Genomic DNA, 13,946 nt, shown 5'->3' on the forward strand with positions numbered 1-13,946 from the left:
TGACAATTATATATAAATTAATTTAATTATTCAATGCCTTTACAATTGCCCCCAAAATCCTGCCTGTTTTGTAGATGTAGAAAAAAAAAATTAATCTGGCAGACCAAAAGGTCTAGAATATGAAGATAACCAAACATACACACACACACACACACACACACACACACACACACACAAAAACAAAAACAAAAACAAAAACAAAGATAACTTAGTAGCACTAGACCTAAAAGTATATTGTAAAGTGGCACTGACTAGGAAATAGAGTGATAGATCCGTGGAATAGGTTAGGTACCCAAGACAAAAGAATCAATGACTATAGTAATCTCCCATTTAATAAACCCAGAGGTTCCACTTTCTGGGAATAAGAACTCACTATCTGACAAAAAAAATTGGGAAAACTGGAAAATAGTATGGCAGAAACTAAACATAGACTCACATCTCACATCCTATGCTAAGAGAAGGTTGAAATGAGGTTCATGATTTAGACATAAAGAATGGTACTATAAGCACATTTGGAGACCAAGGAATAGTTTACCTGACAGATATTTGGAAAAAGGAGGAATTTATGAACAAAAAAAATAGAGAACCTTATGAAATACAAAATGGATAATTTTCATTACAATAAATTAAAAAGGTTTGGCACAAACAAAATCAATGTAGCCAAGATTAGAAGAGAAGCAAAAAGCTGGGAAATCATTTTTATAACAAGTGTTTCTGTTCAAGGCCCAGTTTCTAAACTATATAGAGAATCGAGTCAAATTTTTAAGAATATAAGTCTTTTCCCAATTGATAAATGATTAAAGAATGAGAACAATTTTTAGATGAAAAAATTAAATTTATCTATAGTCATTTGAAAAAATGTTCTAAATCACTATTGAGTAGAGAAATGCAGATTAAAACCACTCTGAAATACTACCTCCCATCTCTCAGATTGGCTAAAATGACAGGAAAGGATATCGATAAATGTTGGAAGAGAGGTGGGAAAACTGAAACACTAATATATTGTTGGTGGAATTGTGAATTGATCTAGTCATTTTGAACCATGCCCAAAGTGTGCATACTCTTTGAACCAGCAGATTCATTTCTGGGTCTGTGTCACAAAGAGATCTTAAAATAGGGAAAAGGGCCCATATGTGCAAAAATGTTTATAGCAGCTCCTTTTGTAGGAATTAAAAATTGAGTGGATGCCCATCAATTGGGGAATGATTGAATAAGTTGTGAAAACTTTTCAGAAAAAAAACCCTTTCCTTATAGTCAATAAAGAAAAGGCAGTTTTAAGCCAAAATGTCAGGAGAGGCCAATTAGGTCAGGATAAGATGTTGTCCAGGGGCTTAGTTCCTTGAGAGACCTACGAGAGAAGTGTATCCTAGTTACCATCACTAGGCATTGGTTTTATATAAGTTGGAAAGGGAAGGGGGATAGAAAAATGCCAACACATGATTGAATCAGGGCCTTTGTAGTTGGGCATAAAACAAAAAGGAAGAGGAAAATAAAAATAAAACAAAACAAAAGTAAGGTAATATATTTAGTCCTTGTCTGGAATCTTGAGGTAGCTATCACATGTGGGTATAAGCTGCTACTTCTGTGTCTGTAACTAGATAAACATTGATGTTTCTGGAGGGCTCTGCAACCCACTCAGGATCAGAAGTTTTCTTCATATAATCTAGTAGTATACACCTACAAATATGGGAGCTCTGGTAATAATCAGAAGGATCTAGTAGGAACTTTTAGAGAAAAGTCTTCCATCAAGCTTTGAATCTGAGTTTCTGGTAGGCATAGGTCCTTAGTTAAGAGTCCCTAAACAATGGAAATGATCCAAATTTCCTAGATGCATAGGACTAGGTTCAAACAATAAAATAAAGTTTTGTTTTTTAATCACAATTCACATCATTCCATAATTCTATTAAGTCAGATACATATCAAACTTTTTAGAGGTCTCATAAAATACTAATTCTGAGAAGGGAAATTTATATGTCACCAAGATAATCAAGAAAACTGACATAAATATTTTAGAAAAAAATACCAAAGCAATATAACATTCATCCCGAATGTTAACTGATGTCATCTCCTTGTATCCTAGTAACCCATTTTCAATATCCATTTAGTCAGCACATTTTGAGTCCCAGATGTCTCATGTAATTATCTGCTTCTTAGATATCTTTTCTTAAATGATAGACTTTATTCTAAGGGTAGCTCTAAAGGGGGTGTGGGTCAGCATCTCTTGTTTTAAATCTAGAGGTTCCTAGATAATTCTGCTAGTCATGTCATTGAAATATGGTTCTACAATTTTGAAACTTCAGAGAATTTCAGTTCATATACCATTTGTTGTTTCTTCCTTACCTGTACCTGATATAAGAATCTTTAAAAAAATTTATGTGTCAAATTGCAAAATGAATTTCTGCATTTTAAAATTATCAGGCAGACACTTTAAATTATTTTCACTTTACCATTTTCAATACAATTCATGTATAAAATCCTTAATCTCATTTTGAGAACTTATTAGTAAAACATATTCAAAGCTTGAAATTCCATGATAGATATTTCCCCCTTTTTTTTTAAATTAAAGCTTTTTATTTTTCAAAACATATGCGTGGGCAATTCTTCAACATTAGCCCTTGCAAAACATTGTGTTCCAATTTTCCTCCCTTTTCCCCACATCCTCCCCTAAATGGCAAGTAGTCTAATACATGTTAAACATGGTAGAAATATATGTTAAATCCAATATATGCATACATATTTATACAATTATCATGCCACACAAGAAAAATCAAATCAAACCAGTAAAAAAAAAAAAAAAAAAAAAAAAAGCAAAATAAAATGCAAGCAAATAACAAGAAAAAAAGTGAAAATTCTACGTTGTGAACCATACTCAGTTCCTACAGTCCTCCCTCTGGGTGTAGATGGTTCTTTTCATAACTGAACGATTGGAACTGGTTTGAATCATCTCATTATTGAAGAGAGCCACATCACATGATAGATAAATTTGAAAGCCAGTCATGTGTGTGTGTATATTTTTTTTCCTCTTACTTATCTGAGCAAACCTCCTCTGTCTCTTTTTTCTGAATTTTGATCCAGATCATGCTTTCTAACTCTATATAACCTTCAAAGTTCTGTTCCAGGCCCTTTTCTCTTCTTCATCCCATATTTTACTTGGTGATCCTGTCAACCCCCATGGATTTAATTACCATCTCTTTGCTGATGATTCTCAAATCTACTTATGCTACCCCAAATTCTCTGCTGACCTTAAATCTCACATCTCTAATCAACTTTTAGACATCTTGAATTGGATTAGCATAGATATCTTAATCTCCATATATCAAAACAACTCATAATCTCTTCCCTTAATCCCAACCCACAAGTACTTTTTTTCTTTTTTCTTAAAGACTGTACAGTAACTACCTGCTACCTAGGGGAGGAAATAGGGGGAAGAAGGGGAAAATTTGGAACAGAAGGTTTTGCAAGGATCAATATTGAAAAATTACCCATGCATATGTTTTGTAAATAAAAAGCTTAAAAAAAACAAAACAAAAGAAAGAATCCAAATCACTCTGGGTCTCATTGACTAGCCAATAATAGGTCCCAGTCCAAGCCCAATTTGTCTTTGTGTGGGCCCTGATTAGGTCAGAATGAATATAAATCTTAATTTGCTTCTGTTTGAGCCAGAAATCTTGAGGGTCTAATCCTCCAAGATTGATAGGTATGAGTGGATGTGCATATGCATGTGTAAGTACACACATGTATACACACTACATATAAACACACATATATGAGATATATGCATATATGTATATGTATGTATGCATGCATATAATTTTTTTTAATTAGGGAAAAGTAACTCTGCTTCATTTTTTACCTAACCTTAATCACTGAATGGAGTTGCCTCAGAGAAGCTGATATTTGGGAAAGACTTTAACTTAAAAAGACCAAAATCTTCCACAGCATCCAGAGCCATCTCCAATCATCTTGATCTGTATCTTGCACTGGACCCAGTTGGCTCTGGAGAAGATAGAGAAGCTGAGGGCTTTGCACAGCCCTCCTTCACTTAAATACAATTTACTTGCAAGTCATGACTTCACCTTTTTATATCATGGTCCTCTTAAAGAAGGAAGAACAACTAACCAGAGAACAACAACAGAGGAGGGTAATCCCTCAATCCCTCAGGTTCACACATTGGAATTATACTGAACTTCACATAGTCTCTCAAACCTCATATCCAAGCTACTGTCAAAGTCCATTGAATTCACTTTTGAAACATCTCTCAAACATACCCTCTTCTTTCTTCTGACACTGTCACTATTCTAGTACCCTTTTCATCTGACAACTGAATTATTGCAATAACTTGCCAGTGGGTCTGCCTGATTCAAGTCTCTCCCCACTCCAATCTAGCTTTCATTCAGCCACTAAAGAGTTTCCTAAAGCACAGATCTGATTGTGTCACTACTCTACTTAATAAACTCCACTGATTCCCTATTGACTCCTAGAATAAATACGAAATGCTCTCTTTGGCATTCAAAATCTTTCATTAGCCATCTCTCTCCTACCTTTGCATTCTTCTTACATCTTATTCCCCATCACAGTCTCTTATATTCAGGGACGCTGACCTCCTGAATATTCTGCAAATAAGACATTCTATCTCTTGGTTCTGGACTCTTGGCTATCTCTGTATGTCTGGAACACTCTCCCTGCTCTTCTCTGATTATCCATCTCTTTGGTTTTCTTCTACTTTCAATCCCAACTTTTATAGGAAATCTTTTCCACCTGCTCTTAATTCTAGGACTTATGATCTATTAATTATTATTTTTAATCTGTATATAGCTTGCTTTGCATACATTTGTTTGCATATTCTCTCTTCTATTACATTATAAACTCCTTAAGAGCAGAGATACTCATTTGCTTCTTTTTATCTTCCCAGTATTAAAAGCAATGCTTGAGATATAGTAGGTATTTAATATAAATTTAGTGATCAAAATATGGACAGAATTTATAGATTAATAATGAATTGTAAACAGAGTTGATCAGAAAGAGAAAAATCTGGGTTATCTTTGGAATATCAAAATGACCTGTTTATAACCAAATTATCCTTAGGAACAAATAATACCAATATTAAAATGAAAATTAATGCCAACATTCAATTGTTGATACTAATAATATAATATAATCAATTCTGAAGAATTAAAAATGAATATAACACAAGATCGAATGGAGAAGAAAGAGCATAAGCACATAAGTAGGCTATAATATACGATCAATAAGGAACAACAGAGAAAAATACAAGTAAAATGCATCATTAAGGAAATGTAAAATAGGAAGAAGAAATAGCTGGTTTTGTTGCAAGAGTAAGGGATGAGAGATCAAATATCAGAATGTTCCATTGATATCTTTACTATGTCAGGAGAAAATGAAAAAGACCTTCAGCATTTTGAGTGTCTATTTTATATTCCCCCACCACCACCTCCTACCCCCCTGCCTCCCAGTGCCAAATATCCAGGACAGACATGGATGGGCTAAAATCTGCTTCACTGGAATTCCTAAATTAGTAATCACAGATCCATTTGAGAATCGGAAAGAGGCTATAGTTGACAGAATAAGACTTCTTGGGATTTTAACCTTACTGATTGCTCTGTATTAATTTTTCATAGTCCTTTATCATGCAGTGACTTTTATTTCCCGTTATATAAGGCAACTGAGGTAAGAAGTAGCAATGCAAGGCAAAAAAAAAATCTCTCTGGAGGAGACATATCACAGTTTGCCACTACCTATCTCATCCTAGCTATGGAACAGAGCATCTGTATGAACTTCAATCTTCCTTGGCCAATGGCACAAATAGAACTGGAAAAATCAGATTAAAATAAAAAAAATACTTTGAATTATAATCTTTTAGCTCCTGTAATATACAGTCACTGTGCTACAATTTTTGAATTTTCTATAGAGTAAATTAAAGCCACTGTTTCTCTAGAAAAGAAATTGTCCAGCAGTAGAGTTTAGTTATCTGAAGCCATTATTAGGACAAATTGTCTAGGAATTTGTGATTACTCTTGCAACGCAATTAGGCTATTTCTTCTTCTCATTTTACATTTCCTTCATGATGTATTTTACTTCCATTTTTCTCCGTTGCTCTTTATTGATTGTATATTAGAGCCTGCTTATGCCCTTATGTTCTTTCTTCTCTATTAGACTTTGTGTCTAATTCTTCAGAGATGGTGATTCTCTCAAGCCTAAGCAAGAAATTTAAAGATGAATTTCATATTTTTGATAATAAAATCTTTCATCAATTTCTATGGGAAGAAAATTTATATATGACTTTTATGAAAATAGGTCTTAATGGATAACATAGTTCAAAATTTTATTTTTCAGTTAATTAGATGACTCTTTTATATGTTCTTGTAGATGAAAAGAACATTGAAAATAATGAGGATAGGGGAGGATTCTGGGAAGATAGGGGAGTAGATTGCTAAATCTCTAGCTCTTCAGATTTTTCTCACAAATAGAGCAAATTTGCTCCTCAGGGTAAACACAGACTGCTGGAAAATCAAGAAGACTTGGGCAGAACAGGAGTCTTTCTAGTACAACCCAAGATGATAGGAAGAAAGCCCCCTGGTTGGAGATTAATCCCTGTGAAGTGCAAACATCTCCTGGCTAGCTCTTTAGAAATTAAGTGGACAGCCAGGGTATAGCTGGGTGTGACTGGAGATTCAGCTGGAACCACAGAAACTTTTACCTTCTGGACTGTTTGTGGAGTGGGGGGTCTGAGTTCCAGAAGATTAAACTGGATTGGGAAACCCAGGCCCAGCTGTGTTGCAGAGCCATGACCCTGGGAGAGAAGGAACCAGAACTTGGTAAGTGCAGAAGCAGAGTGGTAGAGATCCTGCTGGCTGAGAGCACTTGCAGGGGATGGTTGGTTTGAGGTTCCAGGTCAGAGGGGAGAACTGAAGTGAAGCTAAAGAAACCATCCCTCCACCTCTGAAAGAGCCGAGCTTACAGCAATACTTATTATTAAAAAAAAAAAAAAAAAAAAAAAAAAAAAAGAACCAGCAAATAAGAAAGAACCCCACAAGGAAGATTCAGATTCATCTTCAAAAGAGAACACTAAACTGAAAAAAAGTTTCTTCTACTCCAAAGAGTAATGTGAAATGGCTAACTGAACAGAAAGAATTTATAGAACTCAAAAAAAGAATTTAAAAATCAAATGAGAGACATTGAAGAAAAACAAACAAAAAACCCCACAAATTCAAAAAATTAAGATTATGAAAAATAAGTTAACCAACTAGAAAAGGAGATATAGAATATCAAAGATGAAAATACTATTTTGAAAATTAGAATTAAGCAAAGGGAAGCTCATGAAGCTATTATGAAAGATTAAGAAATCACATAACAGATTATAAAAAAACAACCAAAAAAAATAGAACACAATATGAAACATAAGAAAAATAACATATCTGGATCACAAATCAAAAAAAAGAAAATATTAGAATAATTGAACTATCTGAAAGTTGGGGACCAAAAAAAAAAAAAAGAACCTTGACACAGTAATGCAAGAAATAATCCAAAAAAAGTGTCTTGTAGTGTTGGAACATGAGGGGAAAGTAGAAGGAGGAAAAGAAATTCACTGATCACCACCTCAAAGAGATCCTTTCTGGAAAACACATAGGAATATTATTGCCAAATATCAAAACCCCCAGATCAAAGACAAAATTTTGCGACAAATAAGAAAAAAAAACAATTTAAATACACTGGAGCTACAATGAAAAATGTATAGGACTTATCAGCAGTTACAAAAAAGACTGCAGGTCCTAGAATCATATATATATCTATATCTATATCTATATATATATATATATATACATATATATATACTGACAATGAAAAGAACTATATATATATATATATATATATATACTGACAATGAAAAGAACTAGGCTTGTGGGGAAAAATATCATATTCTGCAAAATTATCCATAATATTGAATGAGAAAACATGGATATTCAGCATAATTGCAGAATATAAGGACTTTTTAATCAACCAAACCCAAACTCAATAGAAAATTTAACATAAAATTTAACATTTAACATAAAAGAGCCAATATTTCAGGGAAATTGTCTATTTTTTTTTTACATGGGAAATATATAACATATGTTTAAGATTAATATCAATAATAGAGGAGCTCAAAAGAAAGATTGGGGCAGAGATAAGGTAAAATTAGTAATTATGTTATACAAATGAGTCACAGAGGAAGAGAATAGACAGGAGTTTGAGGGGGGAGGACAGCTAGTAGTTCTGAAAAGTTACTCACATCAGGAATGGGTTAAATAGGTAGGTAACATTAGGTACAGCACCTTCCAAAAAGAAATTTGGGCGGGGTGGGGTGGGGGGGAAGACTTGTAGATGGGAGAGCAGAGGGTAAGGGAAAAAAGAGAAGGGAAGGATCCATAGATAGGGGGAGGTTAAATAACATTAAGGCAAGTTAAGGAGCAGAATTAGAGCAAAGAGTCAGCAGGCATAGGAAAGAGGTGTGTGTGTGTGTGTGTGTGTGTGTGTGTGTGTGTGTGTGTGTACACATAAGTATATCTTTTCTTAATTATAGCCTGCTAGGGGAAGGTAGAAGATATGAAAGGAGGAAGAAAAAAAGAATAAAGTAAAAAAGGTGCTCAGTAGAGAACAAAAGAAAAATTTACAAGGAAGAAAAGAAAAGGTGAACACACATGAATATAATTTCTCCTAATATATGCACTTTCTTAAACTGGTAATTCATTGTTATATATTTGGAATCCTCTCTGATGTTCTGTTGAACACATAACAATGTTCTCTTTTGTTTTGTTTTGTATTCCCTTTCTTATTTTTTTCTGTTTTTCTTATTCTGTTTTTTAAAACAAAAGATTTCAAAAAGAAAATAATGAGGATATTTAGATGTCATAGATAAATAAATAATAATAATTAGCATTTACATGTGTCATAAGGGTTTTATATCCTCAAAAAATAATGGTGCCATTATTATTCCTATTTTAAAGGTTTATCGAGTTGGGGGAGCCTGATCAGATGTATGATTCAGGGAAATTTCTTTAATGGCTAAATGAAGGATGGAGTAGAATGAGGAGAAAATTGAGGCAGATAAAGTTAAGTGACTTTATTCAGGGACACAAAGCTAACTAGTAACTTCAGGAGGCCAAATTTGAATTCAGGACTATGGGACTAACTATGGGACTAGTAGTATATAGTTAATACAGGGCCATGTACTGTATCATTTAGCTGCCTCTTAGATAATGTTAGTCATATAAGCAACTCCACTGAAATACATTATTAGAAGTGAATAAAGTTTGGATTACTGAATGAGAAATATGGATTTGCAAAGGATCTTATTAGAAGTTTTTTTTTTTTTTTTAACTTTTGTCTGTTTTCATGGTGAAATGCAGAAAAGATGCCATTCCATTTCTTTTTAAAATCTCTTGTCAAATCTGTTACCTTTTGCAAAACATCCACTAGATATTTGCAAGAAATTAGAAATTCCTGGAAATTCATTGCAAATTGTGAACATTTATTTTAAAGTATAATTCAATGGGTATAAAAGAGAAGTATTAATTTTAGAAAATAAAAAAAATTATGATGATTCAAATAAAATTTTGCACTGTCTCTAACCTAAAATATTAATTTTAGTTTTCATATGCCAAAAAATTACCACAGGGCATGAGAAACATGATTTATGAATAAGCAGCTTTTGCAGTAGAATTTGAGAGTAAATGTCTTCTTTTCATCTGTTCAGAAACTAAGTATTTTATGCCAAATTCTGGTTTCAATCTTAAAACTGGAAGCATGATGCTCTAGGATGTGTCCAGATTGACTGTTTTGGAGACCAAATGGAAATCATGGAAACTGACAAACTGACCTTTTTATAATGAAGCCTTCCTCAGGGAACATTTACAAATTAAATATATTCAGTCATGTTTTCTATTTTACCTCCTTCTACCTCATAATACATTCAGTGAGTCTTACCATTCATCTATGTGCCAATTTTGTGCCTTGCCATAAATTTTTATAACCAACTGGCTAGTGCCATAGTACAAATTAGCATTTCTTGTGAATACTCAACATTATAAACTTTTCCCCCTGTAGTTTATACAGATTTATTAATAGAATCAATCCACTTAAAAAGAAAAACAAAAGTCATTAAGTTTGATTGGAAGGTAGTTCACAGATTGCATCACTCAGTTAAAAAAAAGACCTTTGATACAATACATATGGAAGTTGGAGGGAAAAAATAAATGGGATAGTGGTTCTCTCTAGACACAAATATAATATGGGTAACTTTAAATGGTAGCAAGATCATTTCAGGCTTAACAAGAAATAGAAAGGCATAAACTTCCCACTGCCAGAATGGTTTAAAATTAATTTTAAAAAATCCTGGTCCTGGATAACTTGCTGTCACACACACTATTATTCTTCTAGTGATTTGATGTGATTGAACTATGGAACATTATAGCCTCAGAAAAAATCACTACTACATGGACATATAGGGCAGGGAAAAGATGTAAGTTGGGAAAAAAACAGGTTTTCTGAAACATACTGTCAGTAATAGCTTGTGCACAAGTAGATGAAAAGGCAGCAACAATTAACTAGAGAATATCTAATTATGTAATAAGAACGAGAGACAAACAACAGAGCTTGAATACTTCATTGATACTTGAAGATATCAAAAGAACAAAAGAAATGCATACAGAACTCTAGAGTTTTATATATACATCTGGTCTTTTCACATTAGAAGATAAATAACTTGTGAGCAGAGATGATTTTTCCTCATATTTGTAACCTGTAACTTCCCCAAAGTTACAAAAATAGTAAGCATTGGTGGTACAAAGTCGGTCTTCTTTTGACTCACTGGGAATGTTTACAATTGAAATCATAAATCTTTGTTACCACTGCTCACAGTAACTAGATTTACAACTAGAAGAGATATCAGATACCATCTAGTCTAACCTCTTACATGTGAAAAAAACAAAGTAAGAATTAGGAAAATTAGGAGAGTTTTCTAAGGTCACAAAATAGTGATGGATAGATAATATTCTTTAAGATTTTTTAAAGCTCAAGTTGCTGTAATTAATTATAGAAAGTGAAAAGCAGCTATAAATAAATTACAAGACTTTGACCTCTGATATTCAGACACTTTCTTTGACTAAGTATGAAAGGAGTAATTTTCCTTTTTTCACAATCAATATAGAATAGAAGCTTCAAAATGTATTGCTGTCAGTTCTCAGTGATTCTCCCTTTCTCACAACATCAAATAAAAACAAAACAAAACAAATGCAAAACAACAAAACAATAAAACTCTTTCAATGAGGATTCAAGTCAAACCATGCTTCATTCCCCTCCTGATGTGTTAGGGATTCTCCTGGATTTTGATATGATGATTCTGCTTACTCTGACCCTGGAACATTCCTCTGCTTTGCCAAGATATGGGTATTCTGGAGCCAGCTGGAGCTGACTCTTTGGAAAATGATTGTTAAAATTTCAGCTCAAGCATTAGCATCCTATAAATGCTACAAATAAGATCTTGACTGTTTAGAGTTTTAGATTCAGGAAAATGATGGAGAAAAATGTCAATAATGCAAATTAAATTTAATAGTAAGTATTGCATTTCTTTTTCCTTCAGAGTACCATTTACCAACATCGCGCTATTCCAAGCACTTCCATTTTGGAGAAAAACTTAGATTGGCTATTTCTGTTCTGTGTTTCTGATTCTCTAGTGGGTGCTCCCCCATTCCTGTGGTCAATTTTCAGTTCCCTTTTATGTATCATCTTCTGATGTTATAATATAAGCTACCTGAAGGGAGGGTCTCTCTTTTATTATTATTATTATTGCTTATATATGTGCATCTGGAATGTAGATAACCTTAATAAACGTGGCATGCTTGCAAAAATGCATAATTTAGGGAAATAAATAATATCTACTTAGTTCATGGATAAAAATGTCTAACTTGTCTGCATCTCTCTGACAAAGGGTGGGAATCTTGTGTTCCTCTGAAGTCATGGTTAGTGACTTCTGATCAAAATTCTTCATTTTCAATGTTGTTTTCATTTAAATTATTGCAATTTGTTATAAATTATTGTAAATTGTTTTGTTCATTCTAATTGCTTTTTTATTTTGATTACTTTTTTCTGCATCAGTTAAAAAACATCTTCCTCAGTATTTCTATAAAAATACTGTTCACTGTTTCTTATAGCACAATAATATTCAAATGTATTAATCTATTGTAATTTCTCAGTCATTTTTGAATAAAATGTCAGTTTTCTTTCTTTTCATTTCTTTACTACTACACAAAGTGTTCGTTATTTTTTTTTTTTTAATTTTGGGACTACTTCCCTCTCTTTGACTTTCAGATATATATCTAGCAGTAGCTACATGTAAGTGTTAGAATAGGTTAGTGATTTTTCTAATATAATTCTAATTTATTTTCCAGAATAGTTGTCATTGAATCCTAATTGTATACTAAGTACAAATGTGGCTTCAGGCACTTATTAGCTATATTATCTTGGATAAGTAATTTGTCTTTCTCAGTTTTCTCCATTATAATACGTAAATTATATTAGCACCTATGTCCCAGGATAGTTGTAAGGATCAAATGAGATAATAATTTTAAACACACACATTCAGCCTTTCACATTCAGCACACAGCCTTTCACATATTGGATGTTATATAACTTTTAGTGATAATGAGGAAGTCAGTCAATGAAACATTTATTAAGCACTGTGCTAACTGGAGATACAAAGGTAAAAGGTTAATGTCTGCTCTCAAGGAGCTTTCAGTTTAAAGCAAGGTGACAACATATAAATGACTATGTACAAGCAAGATACGATGAGGATAAATTGGAAATTATCAACAGAGAGAAGTCACTAGTGTTTTCATAACACTTTGTACATCAAAATTTTTCATCTGTAATTTTCTTGAATATGATTGCATAAAGTGAGATTGTTTTTATTTCTATTTTTGTTTTCATTTCTATTTCTCTTATTACTAGTTCATTGGGATTTTTTTTACATGATTGTTGATTGATTACATCCTTTCTTTTGAAAAATGCTTATTCATATGATCTAAATATGATGGCTCTGAAACTGTGCATGCCTTTTGATCAAGCTGTACTACTGGGTCTGAATACCAAAGAAATCAAAAAGAGGGAAAATGACCCACAGGTGCAAAAATAACTGTAACAGTTCTATTTGTGATGGCAAAGAATTGGGAAATAAATGCATGCCTATTCATCGGGAATGACTGAATAAGTTATGGTATATGATGGTAATGAATATTATTGTTCTATAAGAAATAATAAACAGGTTGATTTCAGAAAAATCTGGAAAGATTTACATGAACTGATGTTGAATGAAGCAAGTAGAACCACAAAAACACTGTACATAGTAAGGGCAAGATTGTGTTATAATCAACTATATTAGAATTAGCTCTTAATTCAGTGATATAATGCAATTCTAATAAATTTTGGATAGAAACTGCCATCCTTGTCCATGCACAGAACTATGGAGGCTGGATTCAGATCAAAATACACTGTTTTTATCATTTTTTCCTTCTGTTATTTTTTTTTAATTTCTTGTAGCTTTTTTTCCTTTTATTCTTATTTTTCTGTCCAAACATGTTACATATGGAATTTTGTTAAACATGAATGTACATGTATAACCTAAATAAACAAACAAATAAATAAACATAAAGAAAAATGTTTGTTAATATCCTTTGTCCATTTGCCTATTGGGGAATATTTTTTATTCTTATATGCTGATAATAATTTTCTACGTACCTTGGATATCAGACCTTTATAAGAGAAAAGAAAAGTCTAAACATTCTATTGATGCTCTAACACACAAAGATTCACTTTTCCTTTTAAAGAATTTGGGAACTTTAAGGGAAAAATGGATTATACTTCATATAGGAAAATGCTGGGTTTTTTGAGTG

This window comes from Antechinus flavipes, chromosome 5 (assembly GCF_016432865.1).
Source record: "Antechinus flavipes isolate AdamAnt ecotype Samford, QLD, Australia chromosome 5, AdamAnt_v2, whole genome shotgun sequence".
Classification (NCBI taxonomy): Eukaryota; Metazoa; Chordata; class Mammalia; order Dasyuromorphia; family Dasyuridae; genus Antechinus; species Antechinus flavipes.